We start from the raw sequence: 14,101 nt of genomic DNA on the forward strand, positions 1-14,101 counted from the left end.
AGTTTAAATCTTTTTGCTCTGGATTTGATCATTGGGCCAATGATAACAAAATCATAGGCTTGGTTATTCTTGCTCTATTTTCCCATTGCCCATTGGACCTGAGATGGGGGGAGGGTTGGCCCTACACACAGAAGCTCTCCCAGGCAAGTCCAGGAAACTCTTCCCTGTCTTTGGGACACATGATGAGCTACCGGAATTATCACCTTCCTTTAGGTCTATATATATTTGCCACAGGTCTCTTAGGTAATGGGCTACAACTTTTCTGTTTAGCTTTGTTCCACATTGCCTGACCTCCACTTCATTTCACTCTTTTAATAAAAAAGGAGAAAGGAATTTTTAACTCGGGAGGAATCATTATTGTGAAGGGAAGGGAATTTATCAAAATACTATGGCCATTTCTGAAGGAGAGAGTCTCTTACCCAGGGCATTTTATTGGATTTTAGTTGACAAAGAGGCTAATATTGGCCCTTATAAAGTACTGTTTTGGTTAGGATTTTAGACATTAACTTTCTATAGAATAAAATATCAAAAAGTATGAATTCATAATTTTAAAATTTGAGTTCTGCTAAAGAGATCAGTATGTGATCTGGTTTAGCATAATGGCAAATTTCCTCCTCTTAAAATTCTTTATTTCTGCCTCCAATATGGTACCATTTTTTAAATAATCAGCCTTGCAATTGGCTGTTACTTAATAAATATCCATATTATGAAATAAGTACCTTCTTTCTCTAATATTTTTAATTTAGATAGATCTTAGCAAATTATTGCCGACTATACTTTCAGGTATCAATTAAACCTTAATGAGCCCCTGTCATTAAGAATATTAAGTTTTGCCTCCTACTGGACTTAATTCATTTATCAAATATATGTTGATCACCAGTTATAACTAGGTATCTACTATGGTATCTACTAGACGTTAAATTTTATAAAATGTCCACAGGAGAAAATGGAAAGGAGTAATTTCCAAGGACACATGTCTCCCGCATTTTTTTTCTCCAATTCTTTTTTAACTTGAAACTTTTTGCTGATAGTTGCTTAGTGCATTTAAAGTACAGTTTCATAAGGATACATTCCAAAATGAATTACATTCAATAATTTTAGAATAAGATACTCATTGAACTAGTTCTAGGTCCAGAGCCTCTTTGCTGGATTAGTTAACAATAGTGAAAACATCTTTAAATTGAACCTAGTAATTACCTTTTAATCTTAGTACTAATTGAATGATTGTTTACTGACCATGTGATATGTATGTTTACTATTCTTGCCTGCAAGAAATTGAAAACTTTTTCTAGGACTTTTGAGCTTCTCCATGAGTAGTTTAACAGGCATTACAATTTGTAATTGAAATGTTGCTTTCACTGAAAGTGTCCTGATTCAGTTATTTTTAATCGCCATGTAAAAGAACTATCAAAAAAAAAATTGAGAATTCATCATGGCCAATGCCATCACAGATCTGTCAGTCTTTGGAGAATGGGTGTGTGCACATGCATGTGTATACGTATTAGTGACCAAGGGTTTATATTCTCTGTACTGAACAATCTCATGTATGTGTGTTGCCCTACATGTACACGATGAAACACGACAAAACCACTATTGTAATTACATAATTATGAAGAAAAAGAATGTGTTTCTGTTTGCAGTTTGTACTAGTGGAAGAGGCAAGAAAATAGGAAAATGTGATTTTGTCATCAGGGATTCTTAAGGAATTCGGTTTGGTTCTTTGTTTCCTCATAGAAAGTGTTTTTCCATCTCTTGGGAACACAATGAGCGTGCTTTCTCTAAACACCTTCAGCTGTTCTTCTTCACCCCTGGTTCCACTAACTGGTACCAAAAAAAAGATGATCTTCTTTAAAGCCTACACAGTCTTGCTATGGTTGCTGCATCGTTGGACGTAGTTGTAAGGAGAGGAGATGATATTCCACCAGGAAGACATGTCTATAGTCAGTGAATGTGTAACATAAACAAGAAATTAAATTGAGAAGGTACTACAAGAACCTGAAAAAATATATCATTATGTTAGAAACTAAAGTCATTCTCGAGGACCTAAATGCTCTTCATCTCTTATGTGGGAGTATTAATTTTTCAGTGATATTTTTCCTTAGCATACCTTAGTTGAATCACCTATCAGTCTGTCCTGAGCAGGCCTTTAATTATTCAAAAAATATTTTAACTTCCCAACTGAGTTTCAGAAAGAAAATGAGATTAGGAAAAAATAATGCATGAAAATACCAGAGATGAGCAAAGGAAGGGATGTTATCAAAAGTAAAAGAATGCTTCCGAATATTTCATTTATATTGTATAATGAATCTCTCCATTTGTAAAGGTATTTTAAAAAGATAATGGACAAGCATTCTTTTTTTTTTTTAATTAAATAATTTTTATTTTTATTTATTTATGGCTGTGTTGGGTCTTCGTTTCTGTGCGAGGGCTTTCTCTAGTTGTGGCAAGCGGGGGCCACTCTTCATCGCGGTGCGCGGGCCTCTCACTATCGCGGCCTCTCTTGTTGCAGAGCACAGGCTCCAGACACGCAGGCTCAGCAACTGCGGCCCACGGGCCCAGTCGCTCCGCGGCATGCGGGATCTTCCCAGACCAGGGCACGAACCCGTGTCTCCTGCGTTGGCAGGCAGACTCTCAACCACTGCGCCACCAGGGAAGCCCGACAAGCATTCTTTTATGTTCATTTTATAGTTTCTGCTTCAAGATGATAGTCATATATATATATATATATATATATATATATATATATATATATATATATATATATATATATATATATAAATAAAATATCAAAACACCAAATAGGGCTTCCCTGGTGGCGCAGTGGTTGAGAATCTGCCTGCTAATGCAGGGGACACGGGTTCGAGCCCTGGTCTGGGAAGATCCCACATGCCACGGAGCAGCTGGGCCCGTGAGCCACAATTGCTGAGCCTGCGCGTCTGGAGCCTGTGCCCCGCGACGGGAGGGGCCGCGATAGAGAAAGGCCCGCGCACCGCGATGAAGAGCGGTCCCCGCACCGCGATGAAGAGTGGCCCCCGCTTGCCGCAACTGGAGAAAGCCCTCGCACGAACCGAAGACCCAACACAGCCAAAAATAAATAAATAAATAAATAAATAAATAAGAAAATCCTTTAAAAAAAAAAAAAAAAAACACCAAATAAACTAAGTGGAAAATAAATCAAAACTAGTTGTTTGGCATCAATCAACCTATTTTTATGGCTAAATGTTACACTTCTCAATATTTTATTTGAGTACTAAGTATAAAACTCTCTGCTGAATTCACACACATGTTGAATTTTCTTTCCTCTGCAAAAGTCAAACTAGGAACTTCCTTTTCTCCTGAAGTAACATAAAAATGCAGAACTCATTGAGGACCATGAGAGAACTAGGCATCGTTATGAAATCTATCCATGCCAAATGAAATTTTAAGGTATAAAAAACATTAATATTTCTATCTAATTTGGAAGTCAATTTTCCTTGTATTTTCAAAATTTACTTAAAAGTCAATTGCAGTATATTTAAATGTCTTGTCTCTTGAGTTGGAGTTTATTCCCCACATTCCTTTTTTTTGTGTGGTGGTAAATGTCAATTGTATCTTATACTCTGATTCATACAGGGAAGTACTCCCTTACCAGGTTGACTTAAACCTGTCATAGGAATCAGGTATTTTATGTCACTTGTCCAGACTCACACTATGTATCATGGGCTCAAATTCTAAACACCTTGAATAACCAGTGTCCTGTGTTTTCACATCCTGAGTTTCCTCAGGGCTCACCGTGGGGAGTGGCTGCAGTTTGATGGCTGCTAGATGGCAGGTATTCTTTCCTTCTTGAGTTCCCTCAGGGTTCACCAGCTCACCTTGGAGGGCTGCAAGCGCTGATGACTGTGACCTCCTTGGTTTACTGATATGGCAGGAAATATTTCATTTCTCATTGTCTAAAGTTCATCCTTCAGAGATAACATGTCAGTGTTTTACTGTGGGGAAAAAAATATATTGATGAAATAGGAAGAGATGATATCATACATGTATATTTTTTCAAAAGGGCAAGTTTCCTCCATGCTGCCAAATGAGACCTGAGGAAGGCAAGATCAGAAAATTAAACTATATCATCAGATAGAATTTTGAACCTATGTGGCCTAGGCTGTCTTTGAGGGATAATCTGAATAATCAGTTCACCTCAAATACATCTAGCAGGAGAAAGCATTTTTATTTGCATAACAAATAAAAAATCCAGAAGGAATATAGTGCCTTGATTCATCTCAATTTGCTTATTACCATAAAGGCAAATGCATTTCATTTCCTGGAAACTGAAAGTGTGTATCAGTTACACATACAGTTAAATGAAGAATATCTCTTAAGAAAAATATTTGTGATCCTAATTAAAAACCCAGGTGATTTAGTTGCATCAGCTAAAATAATGTGAGGCAGGGTTTACCTCAGATACTTCTATTGCTATTTTCAGTGTGTTTTCCTCCCTGTTTCTCAGAGGTCACTTTCCCTCCTGGACACCAATGCATATACATATTCCAAGAATGCTATCATTTAGGTGCTATATTTTTTAAAGGATACAACACAAGAGAACCTAGTAAAAATTCCTAATAATTGATTAAGTTTATATAATATCTTGAAAGAAATGCACACAGAATATAGAAATATGGTATATCTTTCTCCTTGTTCAGATCTTGTTTTATATATTTCAGTATCATTTTATACTCTTCATAGGTCCTGATACTTTTCATTTACACACATTTCTAAGTATTATTTTTTAGTCTGAAATTCTCATTTTCATTTCTATGTACTATTTACTCAAGTAGACAAAATCTGTTTTTGTAGATTGTTTTCATATCTAGCCATTTTACCAAATTTTACAAGTTATCCCAACTTATAAAAAAATCTATTGGATTTGTCAGGTCTAAGAACGGAAAGACTTTGTTTATTATACTAGTTATTTTGTGTGTTTGCATAAATTTGTCAGAAATGTAGGCAATATTAAATAATGATGGCCATATATGGTATCTATCCCTAGTAGAATAGTTTTTAACTTTCTGTTGGTCTTTGGTAACCATTTAGATATCATTATATATGATTATACTTATTTTTTTTTGAGTGTTTACTAGAGACTTAGAATATTAAAAATGCTGCCAGATATTATATAACTTTTCAGTATATATTGATGTTATTAAAAGTCCCATAAGTTTTGGAATGCTTTTATTTCACTTAATCCATTGCTAGATAAGATATTTTTCAGCTATTAAAACATTTTTGTTTATATTATTATTAGTATTATTCCAATTAAAATTTTCACTGTAATCAGAAGGTTAAGAAAACCTTATGCCCTGAAATAAGGTTGACCTTGTCGTGCCTTCCTAAGTTCTTGATGGTCTGCAGGGTCCAAGTACCTGAACACCTGAAGAGCAGCAGCAGTCTTTTTCCCACACCAGCTCTCCTCATCCAGGCCATATGGTGGCCTTTACCGTGGATAACTGATTAGCTCTCCATTTTCCTAACTGAAAATTAGGTTCAGTCCTGAATCTCAATCTGCTTCTCTGGGTCCTCAGGACTTTCAGGACTTGACTTTGCCTGTGTCCTCTCCCAGGAGGATGCAGTGTAAATCCTCAATCCATCGACTACCACTCTAGATCTGATGATGGATTCAATATAAATTAAGCCTTCAGTAAGCCTCTTATCCTCCCTCACTAACCTGATGAAAAGACCATTATCTGCTATGTCTTCATCATGCCTTTCAGATCACATGACTTTTAACTGCCACTTGAACAGAGAATTACCGTCTTAGAGTTTCTGCCTACTTGACCCAATTCATCTAAAAAGTCTTTAACTTTTTCAGTAACAATGTTTCTGAGGCTTCCAAATGTTAGATCTATGTTGAAAAGGAGTTTCTATGAAGTCAAAATGAAGAATTTCTCAGATTGAAAAGAATGCACAGGTTTGTTTACTTTACCTAAACAGAATGTTAGAGAATTCCATTCCAAACACATAAAAAAAAAAAAAAAAATTCATGATTTGCATATGTGAGCTTTTTATTAAGCACCTGCCATGTATTTTGTACTGTTACATCTTAGGCACTGATATTACAGTAGTGAATATCTGCCTTCATGATACTTAAATTTGGGAGTGGAAGACACAGACATGTAAATAGATAAATTGACATGATTTCAGATAGTGAGAAATGCCATGAGGACAGGAAAGTGACAGAGTGATGACGAGATTACTTAGTTGGTCTAATCAAGGTTGATCTCCTCAAAGAAGTGACATAAGAGCTGGTACTTGACTGACAAAACAAAGCCAAACACATGTAAATATTAGAACAAAGAATGCTACGAAGAATATCCAAGTTGAGAAAAAAATCAATAAGCATAAGCATATTGCATATGAGAAACAAAATGAAGGCCAGGGGCTGGAATTTAGAAGTGGGGGAAAGAGGTAGGCCCACCTCTGTCAGAACACTTAATTCAGGGTAGGGAGTTTGAATGTTTTTGTAAGTCTAACGGGTATTCTTTAGCTAATAGGTATATGAGTCTTTTACTTTTTTTTTTTGAAATTTCAGACATCATATATATATATTTTTTTTTAATTTTTATTTATTTATTTATTTATGGCTGTGTTGGGTCTTCGTTTCTGTGCGAGGGCTTTCTCTAGTTGTGGCAAGCGGGGGCCACTCTTCATCGCGGTGCGCAGGCCTCTCACTATCGCGGCCTCTCTTGCTGCGGAGCACAGGCTCCAGACGCGCAGGCTCAGTAGTTGTGGCTCACGGGCCCAGCTGCTCCGCGGCATGTGGGATCTTCCCAGACCAGGGCTCGAACCCGTGTCCCCTGCATTGGCAGGCAGATTCTCAACCACTGCGCCACCAGGGAAGCCCCGAGTCTTTTACTTTTATATCTAAATACTAAACAACTTTATTTGAAGAAATACAATGCAGAGGAATATCACATGAATTTTTCCGTATTATGCTGAAGATGCTATTTTTTTTTAAATTTTATTTATTTATTTATTATTTATGGCTGTGTTGGGTCTTCATTTCTGTGCGAGGGCTTTCTCTAGTTGCGGCAAGTGGGGGCCACTCTTCATCGCGGTGCGCGGGCCTCTCATTATTGCGGCCTCTCTTGTTGCGGAGCACAGGCTCCAGACGCGCAGGCTCAGTAATTGTGGCTCACGGGCCTAGTTGCTCCGCGGCATATGGGATCTTCCCAGACCAGGGCTCGAACCCGTGTCCCCTGCATTGGCAGGCAGATTCTCAACCACTGTGCCACCAGGGAAGCCCAGAAGATGCTACTTTTAAACAAAGAACATTTTTATTATAAACATCAATTGTGTATTAAAAGTAAAATACAGTATTGGGGAAGGAGACTTTTACAGCATTGTTAAATCAAAGTAATATCTCCTGTTGTAACTAGCAGGTTATTGTAAAAAGACAGAGCAAAATTTGCTACTTAATATGATTTCTAGAACATTTTAAAAGTTGAGACACCTCAAAAATACTCAGATAGTGTATCATAACTCTATCAGTATACTGTAAAATTAGTCAAAATGCACTCACTGTATGGAAATTTGTTCCTTCTTTACATGCCAGCTAGAAAAAGCTGACAAGTCTGTTTTGTGACAAATCTTCTGCCAGAAATGATTTCCTGTTACCTGTGAATAGGAATGCATCTCCTGTATAATTTAAGTTGGAGAATATACTTCACAATATTAATATTAATATATATTAATTAATTAATATATTAATATCTACTTGGGAATATTTAATACATTTAGTTTCATCTATATCAACATGTATATTTAATCTTTATGATTTTAGACAGTCTATTGTATACAATGCAATATATCATATCACTGAAACAAGTAGCCATAATATAGATTTGGAAAAAATATGCATACTTACCTGTAATTTTCAAAGACTAAAAAGGACATGTCCCAATAACAATTTATAGGTTAATTTATAATTTGATAACAGGACCTATGATCAATATTCATTCAGAAAAGTTTAGTTTCTTGCACAGATGCGTGATTCATAAGCCATATGTAGCTAGCTATGTGGTTGAAAACTTTCTTGTATTAATAAATTAAAAATAGAGGCAGAGATAATACTTTTATTATACTAAACATAATATTACAATTAGGGAGTGTATATCAATTAGCTAAAATAATTGTTTTGATTCCAGTTGAGAATTAAAGAATAACCATAAACCTTTAAATGAAGAAGTCTATAATAGCAAGATAATTCATAATTTAAAGCTTATGAAAAGGAAGACTCAGTCATTGGGGAAAAAAACTAAGTATCTTTGTCAGGAAAGAGGCTATACACTGTTAATTTATTGTGCAGGTTTCCCTTGCTATCCAAAAGTAGACCATTCTATGAAATCTTTCATAAGCCACAAAATGGAGTAAAGGGAAGAAGCAATTATTTTAGGACACATCTTGCTAATGGATGCACAAAATAAACTGGGATAAAGTACAGATGCTGGCAGGAAAAGTTCAGAGCTGTGATGCTGAGATGCTGAGTGTATTTTCCAGGGAAGGAGCTTGGAGCCACTCTAGCTGTTTGAGATGTGCGCTGCCTCTGTAACCGCTCGCTGCAAAGCAAACGCTGAATGCTATTTTTACTTCTTGGAAAAGTGAAAATCCTCTTTGGATTTTTTTCGGTTAGCAAAAACAGGTGTAAAGTGAACTTTTGAAAAGCAGGGGATACCTGTATAAATACGAAGCTCTTACCCCTTTATTTTTGCTGGGCTGCAGCTTCAGTGGCATGAGTAGAAGGATGATACTCCTTTACGTGTGCATGTATGTACCTATCTATATAAGGATGCACACACGCTGAAATGAACATATCTGAATGAATATGTAGGTGGGAATTTATGTCCACCCCAAGGTTGCAAGCCTGAACATCGGTATCTGTAAGGTTTACCCAGCTTCAACCACTCCTCATGCCATACATCTAAAGAAGGTAAAGAACACAGCTAAGGGGGAAAATGGAAGAAAATTTTCTTGGATGAGTCTAATCAGGTTCTCCAAACTCTGTGTTGGTAGCAGATACTGGAAAATATAGAAACCATGCCTCTATTTGCAATGACAGGAGAAATAAATAAATAAATAAAAGATTAAGCTTGCAGTTTAAAATGGGACCAACCTACTTCTGATTAAAAACAAATAATTCTATCAACCCCTAGTTTTGACATTATAGTGGATGCTGCAGACAGACAAGACAGGCTTTGCCCTCAAGAAACTCGTATTCCCTAATCAGGTTTTAAAACAGTGAAGTTTCCTGGAATAATAGTCGACCTTTTTACTTTTAGAAGATGAAGTCTAAAATTTTCCTCAGGAAACTGCTTTTATTATTAGTATCACACATTTCATTTGAGTAGGAATGACCTCCCCCTTTTACATTTCTAAGTATAGCTCTTATTTCCTGAAACAAGGAATGTATTGGAGTCACTGAGCCACAGTGGGTGATTAAATGATACTTGGGTGAACTAAGTTGGTCCAATTTGAGTGAAGAAGATCTTTCATTATAAGGGAGGTACAAATTCCATTTTCCCTTCTGGGCTTGTTGGCATAAGGCTGTGAAATTCAAACTGTCTTGGCTGTGAAAAGAGGGTTTGGACTTCCTGAGAAGTCAGAAGGAAGCCAGCTTCAAGGCTATAGAGCTGATAATGGCTTTGGTTTAAAGTGAGTCCTACTATTGTTTTCTGCTAAAGATATCAACCTTCCCTTGAAGTATTCATTTCTTAAACAAATTTTCAATAGATGTGTTTCTATCATGCATGTCTAAAAGAATACTGACAAAATGTTATCAGCTCTAATAAGACTGCAGAAGTTAAACATGCATAAATAAGCGATTGAGTCACCCCATAAATATTAAAAGAGTGGGGATTTGGATCAGTGAGCAAGTAGAAAAATATATGCTGTTATATAATAAACTGAAATCTGCACAGAAAGCACTCTCTACAAGGCAATGTCTAATGATAATTTTTAGGTTCCTGATCTAAGAACACCAATATATAACTAGATAGCTAGTGATCACAACAACAAAAGACTTTCTACCACTGGTGCTAAAAAAAAAAAAAAAAAAAAAAAAGAAAAGAAAAGAAGTAATAATGGTAGGTTAAAAAAAAAAAAAATAGACCACCTACAAGAAGATCTACTAGAGAGCAAAATACATTATTGCAAGATACTTTAATATCATTGATACAAGAGAAATTCAAAAAAGGTTATAGAATTTCAAATTTGGAGACAAAATTATGGAAAACATTATTGAAATAAGTAACATAGGTAGGAGAGGAAAATAATTTGGCCCTCCAGCCTTCTAGGTTCTTGGCTGAGATTCCCCCCCTAATGAAAGACAGATAAACAGGAGAAAAATATAAGTTTAATAACATGTGTACCTCCAGTATACATGGGAGATGCCCAATAAAACTGAGTAACTCTTCAAATGGCCCAGGCCACCACCTTAAATACCATTTCCAACTAAAGACAAAAGAAAGCTGTTGGGGATGGGGCAAAGGCCAGTTAAGGGAGGTTACCAGGAAAAGCATAGTAACAGGAATATGGCTGTTATGCAGATTTAAGTCAGGTGCTTTATCCATTGATAAGAGTTTCTAGAGTTTTAGTAATCCTTCTCTGCCTGGTACGGAGAGGGAGAAACCCTTAAAAATGGAGATTTCCTTTATAAATATAAATGGCCCTTAAAAGAATAACTTACATTATGTTTTCAGAGCTTTTCCTGTGTCTGCTGTTTTGGTTTTTTGTTTGTTTTCTTTTTTTTAAACCCTCAAAATAATTCTTATGCTAAAATCGTGCTTCAGGGATGGTATATTCTGCTCCCCTTCAATAACGCCTCTGAAACTTCCAAAAAATTCCATAATTCAGAAGCTGAGTTGGTAGATTGCTCCATTATTTCATTTTCATTGAATAAGTCTCTTAGTCCTGAGAATAGGTCATTTCAGTTAAATAGTTGAGTCTCGTTTCAGAAGGTGGTGATGCAGGTTGGATCCCAAAGTTAGGCCTATATGGTGCAGGCAATCAGGTACTTAATAAGAGGCATTTCTTTGGAAACAAAAGAAGAACAAAGTTGAATCATTGGAGCAAATTATAAACCCAGTTTTTAAGTTTTTAGGGCAGGCATATGTCAGGCTCAAAGCATCTTCAGATGGAGTGAGGGGCAATCTGACAGATTTTTTTCTGGTTTGCAATTTGAATGTCTCTGGTGACCTTTCTGAGTGGCCCACGCAGCAACAGGAATAAAGATTGTCCATAAAGCTGTTGTGGTGATTTCCCTGAAGTTCATATGAAGTTGTTCACATTTAGTTTGCAGAACTTCAGGAAAAGGGAAGTTTCGTTCTTAGTGATTCTAGGTCAGAAGGGTGGAAGTAAATTGGAAACATTAGTGTGGAGAGTTGTAGCAAGATGTTGGAGGACACTAGAAGAATTCAGGATCCAGTCCATTTTGCAGGTAGATTAAAAAACTTGGAAGACAGTAGGACTAGAATCTGATATCCACAGAGGTGTGCTACTGAAACATAACTTTTTCTCTCTATGATCACTTCCATTTTTACCAAAGATAATTATAGTAAAACTAATTTGTTTGCTTTAAGCTTGGCCTGATTATTTGCATAAGTGCAGCAAGGATAGTGATTGGCCATATAGGCTCTTTTAAGTTTGCTTTGCTAGAACTTTTTATAAGCAATCTCAGATTGGATTTTTAAAAGCCTCTTGAGGCTAGGAAGCCAAGCCAAAAATCACTATTAGACTTCACCTGCAATACCTATAACTTTGGGTTAATTTTACATTTCTCAAGATCCCTCAAATATCCTGAGGTTCCTACACCTGCCAGAAAGTGACCTTCCTTACCTTGTAAGGCAGTTGGCAACCCTGTGAGCAAGGTACTAGACTGCACTTTTATTTCCCCAAGGGGCTTTATTGGCTCCATAAAGTCAACGTTAGTTTCTTAAAACTGTCTTGTCATATCTCAATCTAGGTACATCATTCTCAAATAAGACATTCCAGTCAAAGCTTTGGTAATATAATCAATATTTGCCATTGTGTCTTGTTACAAGGAGAACAGATTCTTACTGAACTTATGTAAATAATTACATTGCCACAAAAATGAGAATACTTACTAAATTTCTGAACTCTGGAAGGATGAAGTAGGAAAGAAAAGTAATTGTTTCATCTTTGTTAACAAAAACTATACTTTACCAAGTTGCTATAAGTCATAGATAGCTTAAGAGAAAAGATTTTCTTAAATCTGGAAAAACAAGACATCGAAGAACCAGCAATGTTTTAAACAAAATGTCATAAAAATTATAATCATCATCATTTCATTCAGTCCCATTAATTAATTCTTATTAATCTTGATATTTTGTTAGCAGTTTTATGAAGCCATCAGTTTCTCTATTAGAGTTCTGTAAATTCTTACCCAGTTCAGTGATATGATCCAAAAGTTATCAGAAACCTCTACTTGTCAGAATCTTTTCTATCAATTTCTTTGAAAATGAAGCACTTTTGCAAAAGCATCAGAGTAAAACAATAACTATCTGTAAATGACAAAAGACTTAAAAATGGCCATGGTTAAAGATCTGATGAGAGCTCATTATAATGCAATTGAAAAGGTAATTTGGTTCTTTCTGTGACATATATTTTAAGATAACTAGAATTACACCTGAATTTTGTAAAATTTCTGGATTAATAACACATATCCATACAAATATAACCTAAAAAAGTTTAGCATCACTTCCTATTTGACAGTGTTTCTCATGTAATTTATCACATGAAATAAACCTAATTTAATGTCTCTTTTTAAGAGAAGAGAGAAGCATTTCTTTTGAGATGTTCCAGCAGAGCTCTGAAATATCTCAAAGTTAGTTCTAGGTCAAAAAGACTTCATGTAGAATTTGTTTTGGGGAAGTTTGTCAAATATCAAAATACTTGGACACGACTAAATAGTATCACAAATCATTATGAATAATATCTATTTAATCAAAGTTACAATAAGATTCCCAAAACAAATACAAAAGGTTACATGGTTGTGAGCAAAACTTGGCTTTTTAATATTGAGAACATATGATTAAGTGTTAAAAAAACAAGACAATAGGCTCAAAATGAAGTTACTTATGCTAAGACCCATGTCACCAATCCAAGACTCAGTTACAGTTTTGTTTCTCCCTGAAATGGAATCTTAAACAATTCAATTAGGAATTCCCTGATCAGCACTAGTTAGGTAATCTGCATGATAGACTCCTGCCATCTCCTACAGGAAAGTAACTTTGAAATAACCGACACACTATTTTGTCTAGTATAACTTCCTTGTTCCTGCTCCCTTCTGCCTATAAAAGTCTTTTATTTTGTATAGCTCCTTGGAGCTCCTTTCTGTCTTCTATATTGGTTGCTGCCTATTTGAATCAAGTTTTGCTCAAATAAACTCTTAAAATGTTTAATAAACCTCAGCTTATATTTTAACATATGTAATCAAAGACCTAATAAACACAACATGAAGCAGAGGAAATTATTTTTTTAATTAAAAAAATTTTTTAATTGAAGTGTAGTTGATTTACTATGTGTTAGTTTCTGATGTACAGCAAAGTGATTAAGTTATATATATATATATATATATTCTTCTTCATGTTCTTTTCCATTATGGTTTATCACAAGATATTAAATATAGTTCCCTGTGCTACACAGTAGGACCTTGTTTATCTATTTTATGTATAGCAGTTTGTATCTGCTAATCCCAAACTCCTAATTTATCCCTCCCCCACCCCCTTCCCCTTTTAGTAGCCATAAGTTTGTTTTCTATGTCTGTGAGACTGTTTCTGTTTTGTAAATAAGTTCATTTGTATCATATTTTAGATTCCACATATAAGTAATATCATATGCTCTTTTTCTTTCTCTGACTTACTTCACTTAGTATAATCATCTCTAGGTCCATCCATGTTGCTGCAAATGGCATTATTTCATTCTTTTTTATGGCTGAGTAGTATTCCATTGTGTGTGTGTGTGTGTGTGTGTGTGTGTGTGTGTATATATATATACACACACACACACACTTCATTCTTTTTTATGGCTGAGTAGTATTCCATTGTGTGTGTGT

General features: G+C 35.5%; 2 long non-coding RNA genes across 2 annotated transcripts in view; one reads left to right on the forward strand and one right to left on the reverse strand.

The window, feature by feature from the left end:
• Positions 1–14,101, forward strand: part of LOC103004096 (uncharacterized) — a 144,471-nt gene that overhangs the window by 92,753 nt on the left and 37,617 nt on the right. The window lies entirely within an intron of this gene.
• On the reverse strand, positions 6,674–11,360 carry LOC130708287 (uncharacterized). Its single transcript, XR_009008478.1, has 3 exons — positions 10,715–11,360; positions 7,553–7,647; positions 6,674–7,287 (listed from the first exon to the last, which is right to left on the reverse strand). It is a non-coding gene; the product is annotated as an uncharacterized LOC130708287 (long non-coding RNA).

Source organism: Balaenoptera acutorostrata, chromosome 5, assembly GCF_949987535.1.
Source record: "Balaenoptera acutorostrata chromosome 5, mBalAcu1.1, whole genome shotgun sequence".
Lineage (NCBI taxonomy): Eukaryota > Metazoa > Chordata > Mammalia > Artiodactyla > Balaenopteridae > Balaenoptera > Balaenoptera acutorostrata.